The sequence below is a fragment of the Bubalus bubalis genome, chromosome 5 (genome assembly GCF_019923935.1).
Source record: "Bubalus bubalis isolate 160015118507 breed Murrah chromosome 5, NDDB_SH_1, whole genome shotgun sequence".
In the NCBI taxonomy this organism is placed as follows: Eukaryota; Metazoa; Chordata; class Mammalia; order Artiodactyla; family Bovidae; genus Bubalus; species Bubalus bubalis.
In genome coordinates, this window is record NC_059161.1 from 1647774 (window position 1) to 1665990 (window position 18217).

At 43.3% G+C, this 18217-nt stretch overlaps 1 long non-coding RNA gene across 1 annotated transcript; it reads left to right on the forward strand.

Moving 5' to 3' along the window:
- The first annotated feature begins 7882 nt into the window (after positions 1–7882).
- Positions 7883–14909, forward strand: LOC112585022. Its single transcript, XR_003109308.3, has 4 exons — positions 7883–8157; positions 8601–8654; positions 9672–9735; positions 10280–14909. It is a non-coding gene; the product is annotated as an uncharacterized LOC112585022 (long non-coding RNA).
- Positions 14910–18217: the final 3308 nt, after the last annotated feature.

The following is an 18217-nucleotide window of genomic DNA, read 5'->3' on the forward strand; positions in this document are numbered from 1 at the left end:
AAATCCAGCTTGAACATCTGGAAATTCTTGGTTCACATACTGTTGAAGCCTAGCTTGGAGAATTTTCAGCATTACTTTGCTAATGTGTGAGATGAGTGCAATTGTGCAGTAATTTGAACATTCTTTGGCATTGCCTTTGTTTGGGACAGGAATGCTGACATAATCTAATTTTAGTCATTGTCCAATCCTTGTTATCTTTGTTACACACACACACACAAAATGGAAAGCCAAGAAAAACTTGAAAATTACCCCACATCACACAACAAGTAAAGATTTGATCCCAGGACTGTCTTACTCCAGAGTCCTTTTTTTTTTTTGGCCTTGCAGCATGTAGGATCTTACTTTCCCCATCAAGGCTGGAACCCACACCCCCTGCAGTGGAAGGATGGAGTCTTAAGCACTGGACCTCCAGGAAAGTCCTTACAGACAATGTTTTAACTAGCAGGGCTTCTCTGGTACTTTCTGCCCTTTAAGATAGAAGCAGGACATATGAAGTAGGGGGTAGGGAAGAGTGCTTTGGACCCGACTATCCAAAAGGATAGCTTCACTGGCGAGCAGGCCCCTTTGATCCTGTTTAATTCCTACAAATACTCTCCCCAACATCGACGGCGTTACAGATAGGCCTAGCTAAGGATGTGGGCTGCAAAAGGAATGTGAATGACAAGGATAATACATCACAGGGTGCTTGGTGTCATTTTTCAACAACTGAATGAATATTAATAAGGAATTTCTCATAGGCAAGGCCTTTTGCTAGATCGCTTGGGGGTAATAAAATCAGCATATGGGTAATAGTTAACAAAGCACATTCATATAATAAATGCTCCATTCTCACATCCATGCTGTGACATAGGCATTATTATCATCTTTCAACTCTAGATAGGGACTGAGGGTCAGAGAGATTAACTTGCATGGGCAAGATTTTCCTGGTTGATTCATACCTGAGTCTGGCTTCAAAAACAAGCACAAGCTTTCTGGCTCCACTCCCTGGGCCCCTTTCCTCCCTCCCCAGATTATGGAGGCTGACATGTTCATAAATAAATATAACACGACGTGATAAAAGAGGTAAGTGCGCATAAAGTACAGAAGGAACATGCAGGTAGGGGAATTGGTTTCATAGAGACTTCTGTTTGATTGAATATGCTCAAGTTCACCTTTAGCTAAATCATAAAGTGACAAGTCAAATTAAGAGAAACTTACAGCCCGGAAATCCCATGGACAGAGGGGCTTGGTGGGCTACAATCAGTGCACGGGGTCACAAGAGTCGGACACAACTGAGCGACTAACCTACTACCACCATAGCCTGCAAATGTTGAAGGAATGCCAAAGCGCTTCACCAATCTCCAAAACCATCTGCGAGCCCATGCAAGAGGCTTCAGGCCGGAAACCACGCCCAACCAGCTCGACGCTGCCTGTGTGACTGAGCACAAGGGGGCTCTGTGCAAATGCTCGCTGAATTTTATTGATAGTGATGTCAACCTAAATAAACACGACGAGGAAGAGAAGGCAGCACAGAGAGTTGCGCTGACTTGTCCTTTGACTCAGTGGTGATGCATTTAGTAGCGGTGGCCCAACTCTGACCCCAGCTGGGGAGGAGTGTGCGTAGGAAAGGGAATAAAGTGCCTGCACAAAGAGCAGCTTTTACTTCCAGGGGCTGTGAAACCTGGGGTCATCGGAGGAGGCCGTCATTAACAGAGAAACACTCTGAGTACAAAGAAGAAGGATTCGCTTTCAGGGAGACAGACACGTGATAGGTGCTCTTTGTGATAGCTGTAGAATGACCCCTTTTAATGACTGGAAATCTCTGCAGAGTATCGTGGTCAAAAAGAAATGCTCTCCGCTGCCTTCTTGAGGTATCTGACTTCATTAAAAACAGAAACAAAACCCAGAGATTCTTTGGGCGAGTTTCCAGCTGCACAGCTAGCCCTCTATGTTTTCTCTCCAGGCTTGGAATCTATCCATCAAGCAACAGTGACACTGTTCCTACGTGTCTATTCCTCCTTCTCTCTGTTTTAAAAGTTGACCTGCTACCTTGAGGAAACCACGATTCAAAAGAACACATGTACCCCAGTGTTCACTGCAGCACCATTTGCAATAGCCAGGAGGACATGCAGACAGCCTAATTGTCCAGAGACAGCTGAATGGATGAGGAAGACGTGGCACATATTTACAATGGATGTTACTCAACCACTAAACAGAACGAAATAGTCATTTGCAGAGCCGCAGATGAACATGGAGTGAAATAAGTCAGAAAGAGAAAAACAAATATCGTATATTAGCGCATATATGTGGAATCTAAAAAAATGATACAGATAAACCTAGTGCATATATGTGGAATCTAGAAAAATGATACAGATAAACCTATTTGCAGGGCAGGAATAGAGTCACAGACATAGAGAAGGGACCTGTGGACGCGGGGCCTGGGGGAGACCTGGGAGACTGGAATTGACGTGTGTACACTGCCATGTGTAAGATAGATGGTGGAAACTGCTGTAGAGCACAGGGAGCTCCGTGCTCCGTGATGACGGGTGTGACTGGTGGGCATGGAGGTGGGAGGGCGGTCCATGGGGAAGGGGATAAATGTATCCTTATAGCTGATTCGCTTCCTTGTACAGCAGAAATCCATACCACATTGTAAAGCAATTATACTTGATCTCCTTTTTCCTGGAAAATCTACAGTGACAGCCAGACTTCCTTCCTTGGCGCCATCCTCCGTTTCTCTGTCTTTGACTAGATGCATAAATGTTTTCATTCATTCATAAGCCAGTATTGACTGAGTACGTGGGTGCTGAGGCTGTAACGTCGAACAGGACAGCCCAGAAAGCAAATTTCGAATGGGAAACTGAGAGATCTCAGAGCCTGGATGGACCAGTTCTCTTCCTGTGGTCGTGACTGTAGCTCTGTAGGCTTGAAGCCTTGTTACTTCATCCAAGAAATCATCAGCGTGTCCCTCGAAAACAAACACGAAACTGTAGAGCACTATGGTAAGAATGCAAGTTATTTCATTAACTAAGCGCCTGTATTCACATACTGTCACCACCGTCAATCAGTTACACTAAGAGTACTAATGCCTATTGGGTATTTTCTGTGTATCAGACCCTGCTCCGCCTATTAACTTACCTAATCCTCACCATAGTCCTGTGTCCCTCATTCGGCAAATGGAGTAACCAAGGTACAAAGACCTTAAGTGGTAAAGATCTTATTTTGAAACACGAGAGACTAGACTAAGTCCTTTGAATCAACCGAGTTAAGGATGACCAGGGGGTGGTAAGACAGAATGCTTAGCTAACCGATGACAGTAATTGCTGAACTGGCTGAAGCACAGCAGCATCTGATAAACCAAGTTGGGCGGAGGAGTGTGGCTGAGTGGCTGGCACGCCGTCATTTCTAGACACAGTTGTGGCTTTCTTCTGCATAGCTAACCGAGTTTTATAAGGATTACATCAACCTTCACAACGACTCCAGCAAGGCCTGTGTGGTCTGATGCCAAGTGTGGAGCTGGAGCAGCTGAGACTCAGGGAGGCCACAGAACCTCCCAGCATGTTGCTGTGCGTCAGAGCCTAAACTCGACTGTGAAGCCTGGCCCTTGGCGTCTCAGGGATGGCACTCCTGTTTCCCAGATCCCTAAGACATGTGTCCTGTGTTTCCTAGTCAAACCTGAGTCTCCTGAACAGGCAGGGCCTCCATTGCTTTTAGAATCACTGAAGGCAGGTAAGGATGCTGGAGGAAACAGAAAGAACATGGTCTGGGAGTGGGGACGCCGGGGTCCAGTACTGTTGGAGGAACACGGGTCACGTCTCTACTCTCAGGTTTCCACTTCTGTGAAACAGAGGAGGTGGGGGTAGGCAACCTCTAAGGTACTTCCAGTGCCATCTGTCACAGTGGGAGGGCGACATCTCTGTACTTTACCAGATCGTAACGGAGGGCTTAATCAGTCTGAGCTAGCATTCGGGACTGTAATCTTTAAAGCAGAAGTCACAGTTTTATTTCCAGAAAGCACTCCGATGGGGTTGTGCAGAAAAGCTAGGGGAGGCTGCAGAGCAGGAAATGGGGTCCCAGAATCTGGCCGGAGGCGGATGGACGCAGTTGTTTGTGGTTAAATCCAGTAGTTCTGCCGCTTGAGTCATCAAAGTCTAGAGTTTTAGAACTTCACTAAGTCACTCATGAAGTTTTTGTTGTTTGTATCAGGTTCTTGATGGAAACAACCCACACATCTACCAGTAGAGAAGAAGGCTGATCAAAAAAATTATGACGTACCTCGGGATCGTATAGAGAGACCTATAAGACATCAGGTGCATGCTTAGTCAGTCGTGTTCAACTCTCTGTGACCCCATGGACTGTAGCTGTCCATGGGATTCTCCAGGCAAGGATACTGAAGTGGGTTGCCATGTCCTTCTCAAGAGGATCTTCCTGACCCAAGGATCGAACCCATGTCTCCTGCATTGCAAGCGGACTTTTTACCACTGAGCCACCTGGGGAGGCCCCAGGACATCATATGGCCAAGTAAAAAGAGAGGTGTGGAGATTTCCCTGATGGTCCAGTGGCTAAGACCTCGCCTTCCAGTGCAGGGAATGGGTGTTTGATCCCTGGTTGGGAGCTAAGATCCCACATGCCTCAGGGCCAAAAAACCAAAAGATAAAACAGAGGCAATACTGTAGCAAATGCAATAAAGACTTAAAAAATAGTCCACATCAAAAAATCATTTTTTTAAAAAAGGTACAGAGTAGTAGGTGTCAGGTGATGTTTAAAAAACATGAAAGTGAAAGTGTTAGCCGCTCAGTCGTGTCCAACTCTTTGTGACCCCGAGGACTGTAGCCTGCCAGGCTCCTCTGTCCATGGAATTCTCCAGACAAGAATACTGGACTGGGTTGCCAACATACCTGATGTATTACTATAAATTTATTTTATGAATAATCATCTATCTATTAAAATGTGTGAAACTATCATAAAGTAATAATAAAATTCTCAGTCTCAAACAAACAAACAAACAAACAAAATACATATTCATTGACTCTGCCCGGATATTCCTGAAAGTTTGACCAAGAAATTGGAGGAGTACGTGAGAGAGCTAGGTTTCTCTTTGTACGCTTTGGTAGCTTCTGATTCATATGCATATTTACTATTCCAAATACAACTTAATCCATTTTCAATATAATTTAAATATAAATACATTTATAAATTAATAGTTTAAATATCATGTGATCTATGTTAGCCTTACCTCTTCCCTTTTCCTGCAAGGCGGCTTCGGCCCCACCCGCCCCCGACCACTGGAGCTGCGCTCACCGAGTCCTTCGGAGCTCCTGCCGTGACTGCCTTGCTCCTGTTTCTCTGGCACCCATGGCACGTGGCACTTGCGACTGCCCCTGTTCCTAAGACAGTCTTGTCTCTCAGGTTCCAGGGGCTCCGGGCTCTGTTTTCCCTGCTGTCCTTCCAAGCCTAGCAGAGGAGATGGTCAAACTCATCCTCGGGCCCCTGCTTGCTCTACACTCCTGCCCTCGGCAACACAAGGATGTCTTTATGGCTTTACCTCTCATCCCTGGACCGGATGGTTCCTAGTCTGGATCTCAGCTTCTGACTCCCAGGTTCTGCTAACCGGTGTCATCGTTCTCGAGCCCCGCATCTGAGCAACCCAAATGCCCCTCACTACGGACCCCTCTCATCTACTCCCGTTATTTCTCACTCTGAGCCCGCAGGTGAATGTGAGAATCTACCTAACCTGAATTTTGATGAGTCAGTAGATATCCACAACCAGTAAACTTTCATGATTTCAGACTGTGTGTCAGACTATCCTAGGCCTTTCACAGATGGCATCTTACTGAATTTAATAGTAGGATAGATGTCATCGAGATATTAATCACATTTTACAGTTGGAAAATGGAGACCCATAAGAGAACTGCTCGAGGTTTTGTGGGGAGAACGGAGCTGACACTCAGAGGTCCGAGCTCCTGGTTTCAAGGTCAGGAATCCGTCCGTCCCCACGCCCGCTTGCTGCCTCTGCCTGGCTTCCTGGATGTGGTCTCAACATTCGCCTTGACCCTGAGGATCCCCTGCAATGACCTTCATGGTTTTCTATTTCTCCAGTTCTCTACAGTCCATATCAAGTCAAATTACTTTCAAGACACTGAGCTTCTTTAATCCTTTCGCAGGTTTATTGGTCTGGATAATTGTTTTTAACTTCCCACCATAGCACCCTCTACCAGACCAACAGGAGCTATCAAATTCCTCTCATCTTTTCATATCTGACTCAAACGCCACCTCCTCCATGAAGCCTTCCCTGCCCCACCCTTGGCTTCCCTGATCCATCTGTGTCCTTTTATGGAATGCTTTTTCTTGAATTAAAATTCTTTCTGTATACTGCTTCATAACCACCATCAGTGCCTAATATGTAATAGACCACAGGAGGTATTTGTTGAATAGAAGACAGAATCCGTGAATTAACAGTTAACAAAAAAATCCACCTTAACACACACTCCAGGGCCATGAAACACACCCATGTAACTTAACTAGCTTATATGGGAATTAAAAATGGAAAGTTGATCTCTTTAGTACTATACTAAGTCATTTCCACTGGTTCCTAAATACTAACTTATCATGTTTTATTAGGATTTATACTGAGAAAATGTAGTGGGGTTTTTTTGGTAAACAAATTTTCTTCCTCTGAAGGACTATTTTTATTGTGAGGTTATTCCCTTCCTGATTTTTTTGTTAAAATGTCCTTTCTCTTATTAAATAGTCATGATTACTGGTGGTGGGTGAGCTTTTTGAAACTTCTTTTAGAGAAATGAGAAGTTGATAACCCAGCATCTGCTCCTCTCCAGTTTATTTACTTGTTCATTCATTTGGGAACCATCCCTGCCCTGTGACATCCCAGTGGGAGATCACCGCTCTAATCAACTAAGTGAATTAGTCCTGACTCGCTCCTTAAACGAAACTGGCTCCAAATAGCATTCAGAAAAGCAAAGCATAAATGTGTTATTTTTGTGTATCATATTTGCTATGGGAACAGCTATTACTCTCATTTCAAATATGTTGGTATTTGAACAAGTTGTGGCATATGGGCTAAATTTTCCTTTTTTTTTTCAGTCACTAAAAATATAAATCAAACCTTCCGTTGAAGTGCTAGTTAGGAGCTATGCTTCGACTTTCGCGGACTTCTCTTAAATGGATGTTGAACTACTGCTGAGTACAGGCAATGGTCGTTCTTGGTGACGCCCTGCAGACAATCAGACAGTTAGAAAAATGTACTGCACCTCTCTCTGGTGTGTGGTCTTCGGGGTCAGCCTTCCGGGAGCCTGCTGAAGATATGATTCTGATTAACTGGAACAAAATATGGTGGCTTCCTTCTCCAGATTTAATTTTCTCATCTGCTCCCCATCTTCCTCCTCACTTTCTAGATCAGAGAAACACAGCTTCCTGTTTACTTTCTTCTGTTTTGATTTAAAGATTCTGGATAAAACTGGAAGAAGGAAATTACAGCTTGAGCGTTTGAAAAGGCAAATGCTCGTGACATCCAAAATGATGTTCTTTATGAAACTTGAAAAACTCAGCATTATTTATCCCACATGAGAAACGCTTTATGATCAGGGTCTTCAAAATGAAACCTGGAGTTGAAAAGGAAGGAAAAGTGAAAAACGGCCCAGTGTGTTAAAAAGGTGCAGAACTTGTCCTGCACGATTCCCACACGAAGGAGGTGTCCTGGAAACAGGAGACGGCTGCTGCTGCTAAGTCGTGTCCGACTCTGTGAGACCCCATAGACGGCAGCCCACCAGGCTCCCCCGTCCCTGGGATTCTCCAGGCAAGAACACTGGAGTGGGTTGCCATTTCCTTCTCCAATGCAGGAAAGTGAAAAGTGAAAGTGAAGTCGCTCAGTTGTGTCTGACTCTTAGCGATCCCATGGACTGTAGCCCGCCAGGCTCCTCCGTCCATGGGATTTTCCAGGCAAGAGTACTGGAGTGGGTGCCATCGCCTTCTCCGGGTGCTTTAGCTAATCCAATCCCAATTCTACTTAAACCTAGTTCTTGTTGCATTTTAAAATGTTTTTGTTACGATAGTGAACACAATTCAGAATAATAACAACCGTTTGTAAAGGAAATCAGGAGATTTTTATATGAAGGTAAATAAGGCTGGAAATGCTCAGAACCACCTGGACTCAAGCAGACGGTAAGCCATTTTTTTGCCACGGATCCTGTGGATCCATGTTAATATTCACACAGCGGGGCTGGTTCAAGCAGGTCTGACACCTGTACCTCATTTAAGTTTTTATTTCATTTGAAATGAATGCGGTTTACCTTTCATGGGCCACTTAGCTAGTTTGGTTAACTGTTTGGACTGAGGGTGGGGGTAGGAGCAGGGACGTGGGAGTGGGGTCAGGACTAGATGGTGGGAGGTTCAGCCTGTTCCCAGATCTTGGCAGCACTTTGGAAAGTATGTTATTTTTTTCATTAGGAAAAGGGAAAACAGTACAGATAGCTCAAGGAACCCTAGGCTAATACTAGAAACAAATTAGAATACATCCTCATTGCAACTGAGTATACTTTTGGTACTTAAAACTCAATATTTTTTTCATATGGTAAAAGCAATCCATGTTTATTTGTTTAATTTAGAAAATACAGAAAAACAAATGGAGCAATAGACACCTGGAATTTCACCACCCAGAGGTATCCTTTGTCTATCCTTCCACTTATTTTGTGCTGAAGTGAGATTCTACTGTATATTCCATTTTAACTTGTTTCTTTCACTTGAGTATTATTAATATATATTGATATAAATAAATATTCATCCAAAACATCAATTTAATGCATAGTAGAATTTCATTGTTTAGATGTATCGTTTTTGTTTGTTTTTAACCAAACTCCTGTTATAGGATATTTTTGTTATTTCAATAATTATGGTTCTTATGATAATGCTTTAAGCAGTGAGCTTGAACACAAATCTTTGCTTACTTCCCTGATTATTTTTAAATATGGATAAGTTTTGAATGTGCATTGTCAGTTTAATTTTAAGTCTTTTGATACATATGCTATACTGCTCTTCTGAGAAGTACAAATTTTCGTATATACCAGCAATATGTAGAGTGTACTGATGCTGGGAAAGATTGAGGGCAAGAGGAGAAGGGGCGACAGAGGATGAGATGGCTGGATGGCATCACTGACTCAATGGACATGAGTTTGGGTAAACTCCGGGAGATGGTGAAGGACAGGGAAGCCTGGCGTGCTGCAGTTAATGAGGTCACCAAGAGTTGGACACGAACAACAACACTGATGTTATACATTTCTTCTTAATTTTGTTTGCCTTTTTTTCCTCTTATAAGACTAGTTTCCCATTTATCTATTATGATATTCATCTTCTTGTATTGCTTTCTGAGAGACATATATTAAATATATTAGCTCTTTTTCTGTCAAACATGGTCATTTTTCCAAGTTTACCTTTTCCCTTTAACGTTAGAGCATTTTTTGATGTATCGTTTTTCTGTAGTCAGCTCTGTCAATCTTTTCCAGTTTCTGCCTTAAATGTTAAACTTTAAAAGGCCCTTCCTCCTCTGCCTCCCCACTGAAGGTTAAATGAATACACACATATGAATGAATACGTGAATCGTTACAGGTATGTTGTTTGCAGAGATGCTGAGACTGTACTTCCTGTTTTGATCATTTTTATTAAGAACATTTTTATTCTAGGTAGAAACACAAGCATTTTGGTTTGAATTATACCAACAATGTTGATCATGAAGATACTTTCACAGTGAGTGCCATTAAGCTAATCTACATCTTTGACCAATTTTCCCCACTTTGCAGTTAAACCATTCTCATCTTTTTTAACTTTCATTTTGATCTCTTACTGAGGTTATTTTTATTGAGATTAGTTCTTTTCCATGTAAATTTACAACCAAGCGTTTGTGTTTTGGTAAGACATTTTTGGCCAAATCAAATTCTAACAGCAGCCTGCAATTTTAAGTTTTCTTTCATGGCCTACATTTTTAACAAGTTCAACTTACCTGAATCACATTTTAATACTTCTAATTTTGTTTAAAAATGGGATTCTCCAAACAGCTGTTTATTGCAATTTTTACTGTATGTAGTCTGGCTTGTTGTCTTTGAAGCTTTGTGTAGCTTATTTCTTTTCATGACTTTTCATTATGAGCTGGGTAAAGGGCTGACGGGGGACAACGGGTGTACATGCAGCGCTTCACTCCATGGGGCATGAGAGAACGAGTGGGTCCCCTTTGCCAGCCCAGGGGCGGTGAGTGAGGTGGTGGCTTAAAATACGCCCACGACTTCTTCTCCAGGTGATACTCCCTCCAGAACGTGCAGCATGACGCCCTTTCCACAGAGTGCGGGCTGGAGCAAGGGACTCAGCTGCAAAGACCAGGAGGAAGTGTGGGGGCAGCGCCCATGGGCCAGCCCGTGGAAACGGCCCGAGAGGCAGGCGGCCTCTGCCCGCTTTCATCTCCCGCTCCTGGGAGCCCTGCTGTCCGGCGGTGGGGACACCCCCGAGGTTTCTGGGGGGCGCGCTCGGTGACAGGCCTGTGGGGGCACCACCTGGGGAGCGGATCCTCGGGTCCCGGGTCCCCTCATGGGGGGCTGAGCCACAGAGACTCAGCCAAACTGCGCCTGAGTCTCAACCCCCTGAGACTGTGAGACCGCTTTGGGTCGGTTTGTTCTGGAGAGGGTGAGCCCAGGGGAGGTGGCCCCGGGGTCCGCGGCTTGCTCTCCCTCAGGGATGCTCTGCTAACTACCCCTCCTCCCCTCAGCGCGCCTCTCTTTCAGCTTCACCACCTACCTTCCGGTCCTGACCTCCCTTCCCCTCCCCCGTCACTGCCCCCCACCCTTTTTTCTTCCCAACTGCACAGCAGTGGGAAGGCTTCTGGATGTTCGGGAGGGAGAATGCAGCTTTGGTGATTATGCACCACCCTGCTGAAGGTGTTCACTTCCATGGCACAGGTACCTGTGGGGTGCAGAGGTGCCCTCCATCCTTCCAAGATGGGCAGCACTTGGTGCCCACTGTGGGCGGGCAGCACAGGATTTCAAAGAAACCCTTGGGAAATAGGTGTTTTATTTAAAGTCCAGGGGATGTTTAAAAGTAACCATAATACAAAAGTCATGACTGGGACTTCCTGGTGGTCCTGTGGTAAAGCTTCTGCACTCTCATTGCATGGGGCACGGGTTCCATCCCTGGGCAGAGAACTAAGATTCTGTGTGCCACGGGCCAAAAGACAAATCAGTAAATAAGATAAAATATAGTGGTCGCTAGAGATTATGTTAAAAAAAAATTAGGGGTCTTAGTTTAGATACCTGGTTTTTATTGATGAACAGAAGGAAGAGAGTAGAGCCAGAAGCCCTAAAATGCCTTTTGCCAAGAAGAAAATTTGCTGATGGAGATGGGGTGAACAGCTGAAACCTCAGAAGTGAAGCCTGTTTGTACCGCCTTTTGGATTGCTTTGGGCCTGGTGAGATGGATCATGGAACCATCCGCTCTCTCAGAGCTCGCTCGGCCTGGACCCTTCGCGTGGGGGCTGCCTGTCTGTCCTCCCCTCGAGGCAGCGGGAGTCGCTGGAGCAAGTGATCCGAGACAGCGACGGATGCGTGACAATCAAAGTTTCAATGTTTGCTCCTGTCACTCACACAAGTAAACCATTTAATTGCCTCTTCCCCTTGTGGGGGCTTCCCTGGTGGCTCAGCTGGTAAAGAATCCGCCTGCAATGCGGGAGACCTGGGTTCGGTCCCTGGGTTGGGAAGATCCCCTGGAGAAGGGAACGGCTACCCACTCCAGTATTCTGGCCTGGAGAATTCCATGAGCTATATAGTCCATGGGGTAGCAGAGAGTTGGACACAACTGAGCAACTTTCACTTTCACACTTTCCCCTTTTTTAAATAGGTCTCTTGGCAAATACTTCCCGGGGTCCATGAGCTACAACATGTTTTGTGTCTTGAGGTAATTTGTTTCTTTCAATAAACTGTTTTCCCCCAATCACTTCCAACTAAACATCCAAAACGACAGTCGTTTTAAGGAATGATTGTATGTGATAAGGCAATAAAAACTCGAAGTAGTGATGTGTTTTAGCAGGACCTTGTTATGGCGTGACGTCACACACAACTGTCAGAGACATAATGACCAAGTGCAGTAAATGTCTGGACTGTGCTGGTCTGTAAGTTGCGTACCAGCCCAGCCCCCACGCTTAGACAGAATTTCAACATCAGAAAAATAGGGTCACTGCTTTCATTTTAAAGCTAACAAAGATTCAGTTAGAAAAATCACTCAGCACGGCTTCCGTTGATGAAATGCTGGAATAACGATGGTAATTCCAAGGATCATGTTGTGTTACTTTGGACAGGCCAAGGGGACTAGTGAAAACGCTGAATAAAACAGCCCTGGACTTCTGCGACCCTGCAGTGGCTCCTCAGAAACCTTTTAAAAAACTAAAAAAAACACAAAAAAACTCAACTTAAAACAAAAAAATGAAACCTAAAATTGTTTTATTGCACTCTCTAAAAAATTCTTAATTAAATAATTAAAATATAAAGTAATTATTGTAATTTAGAACAACATTACATGAACTTTATTACAAGGTGTTTTTTACCTGATTCAGTAGAGTCCCAGGTACTTTTTTGCAGAGGAAATTCTCTAAAAGAAAATAAATGAGCACAGTTTTTCCAGACAAATATCCTAGTTCTTTCTAAATTCCAAATGGAACTAAAACTACATTATGTAACAGATGCTTGCCAAGACTGCGATTGGTTTTTGATCAAAGGCCTTATTGAAACACACACTTTCCTAACAGCATCCTTTTCCAAAACATCTTAAAATGAAAAGCAAGAACACAGCTCATGAAGGGAGGGTCAGGCTCCGCATAACATGTTTGATTTGTTTTCCTTGGTGCGTGTGTTTTTGGAACTTGTTAAAAAAAACAAGCAAAAAAAAGCACCATAACAACAATCCTTTGGAGTAAAGTTGAGTGATGAATAAAGTGTTCCAGCCAAGTTATAAATCTCAGCAAAGAGAGGTTTGAATGGCAAGTGCTGGGCAGGACGGACCCTGAGTGCAGCGCCGCCCGAGAGCAGACGGGCCTTGAGGAGGCTCCAGGCCCGCCTGCCCCAGCCGGTCGCCCGCTGGACGGGAGGCTGCTGGGGCTGTCAGGAGAGTTTGCCCAGGAAACTCCAGGGCACGGGAAGAAGTTCACTGGACTTCTGAGAGGCCAAATATTATTTTGGCACACGCATTTCATTAGCTGATAGCGAGCTTTTGCTGTTCAACAGAACTAAGACACTTCCAGCTCAGCATATTATGCTCCCAGTTTGGTTTTTGTTTGCATTTCCCTTTTAGCTTCGCATTCTGTACAGAAACACTTCCTAACCATCAAAATCAAACAGTCATCAAAAATCATGGTTTACTGTTTAAATTTAATATAATTCACTTTTTAAAAATAAAAAAGGCCGTCATTGCGCTCACCTTGGAGCTGTGCGGAGACCAGCGTCTCCCTGCAGTCTGCGGTCTTCCCTCAGGACCTAGTTAGGCACGATTCCTCATTGACACTTCACTGGATTTCAGGGAATGAGTTACAGAGCATGTTCTCCTGGGAAGGCAGAAATAAAAATAGCATTAAGAATGGACTAATGTAACAGTTCTCAACATCTTTTATCCTCAATTGCCCATTTTTAATTCCCTATGTCAGTTGTCACTTAAATAGTACCCAATACAGAAGAAGCATGTGTAATTAGCCTACTAAAAAAAAAAGGCTTAATAATACAAGACGAAGACCACACGGGTATAAAAGTCTTACTCTGCGCCACTCTGCTGTCATTTGGGGGTCTTTCTCAGCCTGGGTGTACCCGTCGTGCTGTCCTGCCCCGGCAACCCTTGGTGGTGGGTGCGGATTGGGATGCGTGAGACGGTGCAGAGGCAGAATCACCGCATCCAGGGGCCCTGGGCTTCGAGTCCTTCCAGCTCTGCACTCACCTGCAGGGCGACTCACCTCTTTGGAACTCGGTTTCCCCATTTTGAAGTAGGGTGTTGAAGAAGGCGTTAGGAATGGCCTATGCTAAATTAAATCACATTTGGCACCTAAGTCTGCCTTCTAACACGGTCTCCATAATTCCATAAAGATTTACCCAGTCTATATAGGACAATGGAATACTACCCAGCCACAAAAAGAGTGAAATAATGCCATTTGCAGCAACATGGATGCAACTAGAGGTTACCATATTAGGTAAACAAATCAGAGAGAGAGAGAGAAATATATGCTGTCACATATATGTGGAATTTAAAATGAACCTATTCTGTAAAACAGATCCCTGGACATAGAGAGCAGACTTGTGGGTGCCAAGGGGGAGGCATTGGAAGACAGGTGGAATGGGGGTTTGGGATTAGCAGGCCCAGGTTATTACATGTAGAATTAGAACAAGGTCCCGCTGTACAGCACAGGGAACTGTATTCCATATCCTGTGATAAAGCATAATGGAAAAGGATATTTTTAAAAAGAACATATACATACACATAACTGAGCCACTCAGCTGCCCAGCAGAAATTAACACAACATTGTGAATCAGCCATACTTCAATGGTTCTCTTTTTCGCTTCATCGTTCCCCCAGTTTTATGAAATACTACTGTGTCTTCAGTCTTTCAACCTAGTGAAGTAATTTCAGAAAACACTGCTTGCTTTTAAATGATTTATTCATGGGCCGTGTTGTTAGTAGAAAATGCTGGTACTAAATCAATGTATCATAAGACACTCCTGCTCAAGTTCAAAATGTTAGAATAACAGGACTTGTCTTCAGCAACCACTGCAAATATTTGCGGGTGTAAATCAGGCAGGACTGGTTTTACTTTGGTTTAAAATATTGCTTCTCTGGTGGCTCAGCACTAAAGAATCTACCTGCAATGCGGGAGATGCTGGTTTGATACCTGGGTCCAAAATATCCCCTGGAGAAGGATAGAGCAACCCACTCCAGTATTCTTGCCTGGAGAATCCCATGGACAGAGGAGCCTGGCGGGCTACAGTCCATGGGATCACAGAGAGTCAGACATAACTGAGTGACTAAACCACCTAGGAAACTTAGAATATTTCAATAACTTTACAGAACATTACAGAAAATAACAAGGTACAGACATCTGATCTTTGTCAAATCTGAATATTTGGCTGTATTTGCTTCAAGTTTTTAAAAATAAAATGTTACAGGTGCAGTTAAAGCCTTCTATCTACTTTCCCCATCTTGTTCCTCACCTCTGCCTCCCACGTATGAATTATTATGCAACGAATGTTTTCTCCTTTGCATATTTTTGTAATTTTAATACATGTGAATATATAACAAATAAAGCACATTACTGACATATACTTGTAAACTTTATGTTGATGATACTAGACCATCTTTCAGTGTTCACATTTACCCGTGTTAGCCCACTTATGTTCATTCATTCTGATTGTTGTGTAGCATTCTTTTATGTGAGTGTACTTCAGTTTATGTACCTAATGGCAGAAAGTGAAGAGAAACTAAAGAGCCTCTTGATAGAGATGAGAGAGGAGAGTGGAAAAGTGACTTAAAACTCAACATTCAAAAACTTAAGATCATGGCATCCAGTCTCATCACCTCATGGCATCCAGTCTCATCACCTCATGGCAAATAGATGGGAAAAAAATGGAAACAGTGACAGACTTTATTTTCTTGGACTCCAAAATTACTGTAGATGGTGACTGCAGCCATGAAATTAAAAGATGCTTGTTCCTTGGAAGGAAAGCTAGAACAAACCTAGATCAAACCAGTCCACCCTAAAGGAAATCAACCCTGAATATTCATTGGAAGGACTGATGCTGAAGCTGAAGTTCTAATACTTTGGCCACCTGATGTGAAGAGCCGACTCACTGGAAAAGCCCCTGATCCTGGAAAAGATTAAGGGCAGGAGGAGAAGGGGACGATAGAGGATGAGATGGTTGGATGGCATCACTGATTCAATGGACATGAGTTTGAGCAAACTCATGGATATAGTGAAAGACAAGGAAGCCTGGGGTGCTGCAATCCATGGGATTGAAAAGAGTTGGACACGACTGAGCTACTGAACAAAAACAATCTCAGTTTATGAATCCATTTTACTATTAGTGGATATTTAAATGGTTTCTAATTGCTTGCTGTTGCAAACAGTGTTATTAACACAATGTTCTTATACTTATTTACTCGGGCACGTGTGTGAGAGTTGCCGAAATGAAGATGCACCTTTTCAACCTAAATACGTATTTCTCAATGTTCTCCAAGGTGTGGGTTTCTCTGCTTCCCGTCCTTACCAGAACTTGACATCATCTGATGTTCACATTTTTTCTGATCCAACTATGTAAATGCTACTTCATTTTCATTATAATTTGTGTTTCTCTGATTGCAAGTGAGTTGGAGTGCTTTTGTTTCACGTTAATTGAATTTCTTCTGTGACCTATGTGTATCCTCTGCCCATTTGGCTTTTGAGTTGTCTTTGCTTAGATTTTTCCTTTGTGCATTGCATGAGGTAGGTATGTAATTTTTTCCCCACATGATTAATCAGACTTTACACCATCATTTATTGAAGCATTTGTCCCTTCCCCCTCCCCACCAAATTTGTAATGTCATATACAGTTTCCATGTAGGAATGGTTTCATTTTGTAAATCTTTGTTTGCTGTTACTGGTCTATTTTCCTATTACTGAACCAATATTGATTGTAATAGCCACACTTAATTATCATAGCTTATAACAAGCTTTCTTACATGGCAGAGGAAATTCCTTTACCTTGTTCTTTATTCTTTGAAAGCATTTTTTCATGTAAATTTTAGACTTACTTTGCAAAAACTCTAGAGATTTTGGTTGGAAATATAGTGAGTTCAGATATTAATTGGGAGAGAATGAGACGTTTTTACAATATTGAATCCTCCAATAAATAAGATATAGCTCTACTTTTATGACTTTTTAATTTATGTTAACTAGTTTCAGATTTTTTTAAAAGGTCCCCAACATGTTTTGTTAGATTTACGACTAAGAATCTTATGGGTTTGGATACTAGGCCTTCTCAAGTGGCTCAGTGGTAAAGAATCCCCCTGCCAATGCAGGAGATGCAGGAGCCATGGGTTCAGTCCCTGGGTCGGAAAGATCCCCTGGAGAAGGAAATGGCAACCCACTTCAGCACTCTTGCCTGGGAAATCGCATGGATAGAGGAGCCTGGTGGGCTACAGTCCATGGGTTGCAAAGAGCCAGATGTGACTGAACATGTTTCATGGAAGAAGAAATAAATTCAGTTTTTAAAAACTCTATCATTAGCTCCATATTTGTTGATTCTCTGGACTTTCTGTGATGACTGTGGGGAGTTATTGTAGTTTGTTTCTTTTTTTTTTCCCATCTTTTCACTTTTCTTTTTTCATCTCTGACTGCTGAGGCTTAAATTTCTAATACAATAGGATATGAGCAATGGATGATCATGGCCTCTGTCGTTCTTGGCCCCTACGTTTCCTCAGTAACAGTATTCATTCTCCATCGTGTGTAGCACGGAGTAGTCTGCTCTGGCTGCCAGAACAAACACCGTAGACTGGCTGGCTTAAACAACAGAATTGTATTTTCTCCTAGCTCTAGAGGATAAAAGTCCATGATCGAGGCTCCAGATGACTTGGTTTCTGGTGAGGGCTGTCTACCTGGCCTGCAGACAGATGTTTTCTTGCTGTATCTTCACATGTGCTCTCCCTTGGTGCCCAAACACGTGCATGCACACACATACACACACACACACACACAACACACACACAACACACACGCACACACACAACACACATGCACACACACACAGACAACACACACAACACAAACAACACACAGAACACATACACAACACATGCACACACACACACACACGCACACACAACATGCACACACACACACACACGTGTATGCGCGCGCACACACACACACACACACACACAAGCCCCCTGATGTCTCTTCTTAAAAAGAAACTAATTCTATCAGGTCAGGGCCCCACCCTTATGACCTCATTTAACCTTAATTTTCCCCTCAAGACCCCATCTTCAAATAAGCCACAAAAAAGGCTGGAGGAAAAACTGCAATATAAGCAGTGAGAGGTAAGGTAAATGATGCTAGGTTATTTTCATATTTATTTAAATTTAGAGAATTTATCAGAAACATTAAGTCAAATATCTCCTAATAAATTCAGTATGAAGATCTGATAGTGAACCAAGACAACTGGTACACACAGCACTGCGAGGG